The 6,625-nt window shown below is 35.1% G+C and overlaps 1 long non-coding RNA gene across 1 annotated transcript; it reads right to left on the reverse strand.

The window, feature by feature from the left end:
- Positions 1 to 2: 2 nt before the first annotated feature.
- Positions 3 to 6,079, reverse strand: LOC140754659 (uncharacterized). The gene is made up of 3 exons (XR_012103685.1): positions 6,043 to 6,079; positions 1,444 to 1,604; positions 3 to 93 (listed from the first exon to the last, which is right to left on the reverse strand). It is a non-coding gene; the product is annotated as an uncharacterized LOC140754659 (long non-coding RNA).
- Between the last annotated feature and the right edge of the window lie 546 nt (positions 6,080 to 6,625).

Below are 6,625 nucleotides of genomic sequence, written 5' to 3' on the forward strand. Positions count from 1 at the left end.
CATCGCGAAGCATGTAGAAGTCCAGGGTTCTATGGCTTTCCAGCCATATTCCAGATTTTTCATAATCGGCTGACGTTAAGAACAAGCCGTATTCTGGGGGAAAAATGAACAGGATCATCGACGTCAACCATTACTATTAAACTTATAAAAAGCTTATGGTCTTAAAAGAAAAAAAGGTCTTTTTTGTTTAATATTGTCATAAAAGGTGTTAGAACCTTTTGTTTTTCGACTCCGGCGGCACCACCGCCAAACTTCCCTCTGCCTCATAACAGCAGTGTTAATCACTGCTGTGTTCAGGTTTACAGGTTGTAGTACGAGACCCATACTTTTCCAAGGCATTCCAACTTAGTCCTCAGAAGTAGCGGCGCATCTGTGCCCCCAGATAGAAATTTTATCTTACTTGGGGTTAATTACAGATGTCCATGGATGGCAGTGAACTCTCTGCTCGTCTTCTCTTATAGTATAAAAAATTGAGTTCTGACCTTTTATTATTGTTCGTACCCTAACAGGCTCGGTTTTTACTTTATAACTAGCTGACCCGGCAAACGTTGTGTTGCCATATAAATAAAAAAAATGTTAAGGGTGAACAACCCTTTTCACTTAGGGGTATGAAAAATAGATAGTAGCCGATTCTCAGACCTACTGAATATGCATTTAAAATTTGGTGAAAATCGGTGAAGCCGTTTCGGAGGAGTACGGTAACTAACATTGTGACACCAGAATTTTATATATAAGATTACTTTGACATCATAATACTCAGTTTTAAAATATCATATAATATTAATTTTATTGGTCGTAGAACCCTTTATAGTTCGACTCCGGCGGCATCACCGCCACCTCTATTTTGCCTTATAATAGTATCTAATGTCAAGCGTTGCTGCATTTTGGTTTGAAGGGTTTAGTAAGGTAGACATAATAGTACTTTTCCGAGGATCCAGCTAGTCCTCAGGGATAGCGGCCGATTACAGATGTCCATATGCATGCATATAAATAAAGGCTTTCTACACTCACAGCCCCACACTTGAATTCCACGTGTCGTGGCTGCCATGGATACACACACAGACAAATAGATAGATAGATAGATATTCTTTATTGCACACTTCAATAGAACATAACAATAGTACACAATTATATAGGTTAATCGTATGCAATAGGCGGCCTTATCGCTAAGCAGCGATCGCTTCCAGACTACCTATGCATGGAAAAGGTAAAGAGATAGTGAGGAAAGTGGGAAGTGCGTATCAAGTTAGGGAAATACACAAACACAAATACACAAACACCAAGAGCCAGAAACAGAAATCTAAATCAATCTAATCATTTAAATATCTGTCTGGCCGGGTATCGAACCCGGGACCCCTTGCGCATCAAACCGGAATAGTGATCGCTCCGCCACGTGGGTCGTCAATAATCAATAATAGGTATATTATAAAATAATGTAAATACCACCCACCCTCGCTGTTGTGGTCGACGCCCAGAGTTTGAAACTTTTCGATGACGACGTCATTGGCTTCCTTCACTGTGGTTCTGGTGTCAAAGAGTACAGTCCTCGTCACAACTCCGTTGTCCAGCACTATCTTGAGCGACAGTGGCGCCATCGTACTTTACTGTTGTAAAAAGTAATAATCATCTTATTTTTTTTTATTTATTTATTTTGACATACAAACAGCATAGTATACATAACTAAAAATTTAAATACAATAGTAATAATGTACCCTATATACATGACAATTATAAGTATGTATATATATAAATACAGCATTCTCGTAATAAGCCAAAGACATGTTATTGCTTCTTGTGAGAAAAAAGACAAATATAATAGGATGCTAAATAGTCATCATCATCATCGTCACGAACCCATTACTGTCCCACTGCTGGGCACGGGTCTCCTCTCAGAATGAGAAGGCCACAGTCACAGCCCACAGTCCACCGCGCTGGCCAAGTGCGTATTGGTAGACTTCACATACCTTTATGATTTTTTTTTTATATATCTCTCAGGTATATAGGTTTCCTCACGATGTTTTCGTTCACCGTTAAGCAAGTGATAATTCATTTCTAATACGCACATAACTTTGAAAAATCAGAGGTGCGTGCTTGGGTTACCTGGCTGGGTTAAATAGTATTCGCTAAGATTTAGGGCTAAAAACAAACAAAATGTTACAGACAAAATGTTAAAGTAGCAACTTCAATTTTAAAAGTAAGAAAATGAGTCGTTAGTTTGTTTTTAAACGAAAGACACGAATCATCGATATCAATATCGATGTCTAAAAATGAGGCACGTGCTCGGTTGTATTTATTACACATTCTGCACAGCGGAGAGATTTTGAAGAGACCATTTCTGCTTGATACACTAAAAACTTTGGTTAGGGATATCGTGGATATTGGTAAGGAACGTTTATATTTATCTTTTGCAGTAAGTGACTGCAATCTATGTTTTCAGATATAAGTTTTTTCAGAAACATTATACTTAGTAGCAGACGACGGTTGTTAAGTGACATAATTTTAAAGTATTATAGGCGTATGCCATAGGTACTGCGATGAGATATGCCAAGTGAGAGACATGCCAAATGTCTCGTAAATGAGCGCTGTATGGTCTCTACACGCTGCGAATAAGTAGCGTATTGCCACAAGGATTAAGCAGTGATAGCCTAGTGGTTAAGAAACTCGGTCTCTCGATCGAGAGGTCAGAGGTTCATATCCCAGACCTCCCACCTCTGATTTTTCAAAATTATGTGTTTATTAGAAATGAATTATCACTTGCTTAAACGGCGAAGGAAAACATCGTGAGGAAACCTGCATACCTAAGAGGTTTAAAAAAAAACTCAAGAGGTGTAAAGTCTACCAATACGCACTTGGCCAGCGCGGTGGACTATGGCCTAATCCTTTTCATTCTGAGAGGAGACCCTGCCCAGCAGTGGGACAATAATGGGTTGAAGATGAAGTAACATATTGAGGACACCAAACTACTATCTTATCATATATACTTTAAACATGCAATTCATATAGCTTATTACTTTATCGTTTACGAGCTCTATGATCCACTTTAAAAGACCTCCTTTATGTATGAGACTCGCTGGTTTAAAGAGGTCAATCTGGGAATTATATTGTGGTTTATTTCATTCGTGGCTTATACTCGGTCGTTACCGACTATCTCCGATTGACTCCGATCATTGTCGAACCGAAGCCGACCAATCACAACAGTGTATCAAGTACACTGTTGTGATTGGTCGGCTTCGGTTCGGCTTGCCCAAGGTCAAAAAATAAAGATGGCGAACTTCACATCGTATAACGTCTCGTAAATATGAACTTTATCTGACTATTAATAAATTATATTCGAATTATATTCGTGTGAAGATAGATTCTAAGTGTGTAAAAATATTATTGTAAGTTGTAATATAGTATAGTACAGAATAATGTTAACTGAAAGTTTTGTAGGTCGGAATCCGGACGGATAACCGGCCGGATAATCCATACCTACTCATTACTCATCATATCTATTTGTATTGTGCCATAGTTGACTCACATACATCGTGTAAAGACAGGGCGTAAAACATCTCGACATGTCTATTTTTCGACATGTGGATCATTATAAAATTACAAAAAATATAATTATGCTCAAGGAAAACTAAACTAACTTAAGGTCCTCACTGTCCAGACAAGACACTTATAACCTTTACCTATACATGTTTTATTACTTTATCCAAGTCGTTAAAGATATTATATATAATGGCTGATTAATATCGTGTTATTTATTACTTTGACTGTAACATATATAGTGTATGAAAGATAATTTATACGTATATAGAGTTTTGACGGTTCCGTACCTAAAAGGTAAAACGGAACTCTATTACTAAGCCTCCGCTGTCCATCTATCACAGGGCTATATCTCTTGAACCGTAACAGATAGACAATTGAAGGTGGTAGAACCCTGTGTGGCTGCATGCTCGTCTGCTACTCCTATATTATAAAAAAATGATTTTTGACTTGAAAATGAAAAAATGAACTCACCGCCTTGTAATTGAAGGAAGCCATTAAATGACTTATGTTTAATGGCTGTCATGGTGTAATTTACGCGGAATAATGCTGACATGCGCAGTTAAGGCACAAAATCGAAGAAAAAGTGAGAAGAAATATCGTTTCATTCGTAAATGATCTAAAAACTACATTTTTTTAATATTTTCAAACACGAAAATAGATGACAGTGACAATTGTCAAAAGGTTACATTTTCTTGTTAGGAGCAAGTAATCTTTACTAATCTATGACTAATTTCATCCTCCATTTATCAGATTCGAAAAGCAACCCACACTTTTTCCACAATTATACTATTTACTGTTCGTTAATTAGATTGAAAATTATTTTCTACTTTTTAGTTTATTCTATCATAAAAGCGTGTTTTTTAGTTTTTTTAACTATATTTATTTTATTAATTTTTAGTATTTGTTGTTATAGCGACCACCATTATGCATCGTTTGTTAAAAAAATCAAGTGTCTATCTATTACGGTTTAGAGTTAAAGCTCAGTGACACACGAACAGGCAGCGGAGGGTTTCGTTTTACTCCTTGAGTACGGAATCCTAAAAATCATTGTACAAGATTAATTTAAAATTATTTTAATTTAAAATTGTAGGTTATGTTTAGGTACTTTAATTATTTGTATATAGTTAAATTTATTTTAATTAGTATTTAATTTCATGTTTTAAATATATAATAAAGTTCTACAAGATGGCATTATAGATATGTTTCAGAACATTTGAGTTACAGGGAAATAACATTAATATTTTTCAAAACTAAAAATCAATCTAGTAACTTTGCGATGAATTTTCTGTAAGGTGCGTGAACAATCTCGCCTCGGAAATCGTTAATCCTGAAGATGTTGATAAGTATCTACCCTTTGAGTACGGAATCCTATCAATCATTCTACAAGAGGGCATTATAGATATGTTTGAGAACATTTTTAGGGAAATAACATTAATATTTTCTAAACTAAAAATCACGCTATAACAGTTACGCCTTATTGAAACTAAAAAGCAATAATTATTTGCAATCTAGTACCTTGGGATTAACTTTTTCTAAGGCGCATGAACAATCTCGCCTCGAAAATCGTTAATCCTGAGGATGTTTATAAGGACAATGGTACAAAATTATTAAAATCGTGTATTATCATCGGTTTTTGATAACTCTTCAGAATTTTGAATTAAACTGAACGTTCAAAGTGTACAGAAATCGGGTTCAAAGATTCCGTTACTTGTTACTTACATACATACCTACATACATACGTACATACATACATACAACCCAAGGTAATAAAAACGTGTTAAAAATAAAAAAGTAATGCAAAATAGGTTGTACGAAAACCTCCGTGTCGGACTTGGCCAATTATTCAATCTAATACCTTTAAACGAGCAAGTCTCGGAAACGGCTCCAACGATATTCTTGAAATTTTATATTTAGGGGGTTTAGGGGGCGCTTTATAGGTTTTATTTTCAGAAAATGTATTTTAACCGTGTTTTCATTGAATAATAACCTCCTACAATATCATCAGAATACAAAGCTAAATTTCGACACCATTTATGAAGGTACTTTAAAACGCAGGAATCCGGGTTCAAATCTCGGTCTGATTGTTTCTTTTATGATTTCTCTTTTTTTACTTGTTCCTGATTAAACACTAAAACTAAGCACTGGTCATATTTATTTCAAATAATTGGTATTTTTGTTTTATTGTTACAACACCGAGAAAAGCTCGGTCATCCAGGTACTTTAATAGAAATAATAATAATATTTCTTTATTTCAGACCTATTTTTTACAGTCCATAGTGGTTAGTACATATTTTCTGCAATCTATGTTAGTGTACAACAAACAAGGGATTAGTGTTAAAGACAACTTAGCCTATGTTAGCAAAGACAATTAAAACAAAAAAAAACTTATATTCTAAGTACGCACACACTTGTTCGCTCGTGTGTGTACACCATTCCAGCGGGCCCAGAGAGGGCTATCTGGTTTGCATACCAATGTGCTAAGGAGGGTATTGGTGACAATGAACTCACCTGAAATTACGAAGACCACTTCATTACACAAGACTAGTATGTCACAAAATTGCTTCGAAACTAACAATTAACACGAATCCTTTCCTTGTTGTTTCTAAATCGGTCACTATGTGTAATATTGTGGTGACATGTTACGGGAGTTGGTGATTATTTTCCTGTTTTATCTTATTCTAGCGTAATAAATGTGCCTGTAATGAAAATACGCATATTTTATTCCCATTATGGCCATGTGCGTATTTTTACCAGGACAAGGTAAATATGTTTTCGGCTTCCGCACGTATTATAATGTTAGTCACTATATAAATGATAAATACGTATGGTGTGACATAACTCCAGCTGCATCAATCAATTAATTCAATGTACTCCTATTTAAATTTATGTAATTTTTACTTTTTTCAAACAATCTCATTTAAAATTCTCATTCTCATTTAAAACATTCTCATAGACCATCTATAACACACTACACACGTAAAATACACTTTCTGTTTATTTCTTTAGATTTTTGTAAATTAACTATTTTTATAGCTAATCATATGACTGTTAACCATGTTTATAACATTAATGTCTATAAACTGAAACATTT

This window comes from Epargyreus clarus, unplaced genomic scaffold (assembly GCF_041222505.1).
Source record: "Epargyreus clarus isolate Ecla_fem2 unplaced genomic scaffold, WU_Ecla_fem_2.2 ptg000031l, whole genome shotgun sequence".
Taxonomy (NCBI): domain Eukaryota; kingdom Metazoa; phylum Arthropoda; class Insecta; order Lepidoptera; family Hesperiidae; genus Epargyreus; species Epargyreus clarus.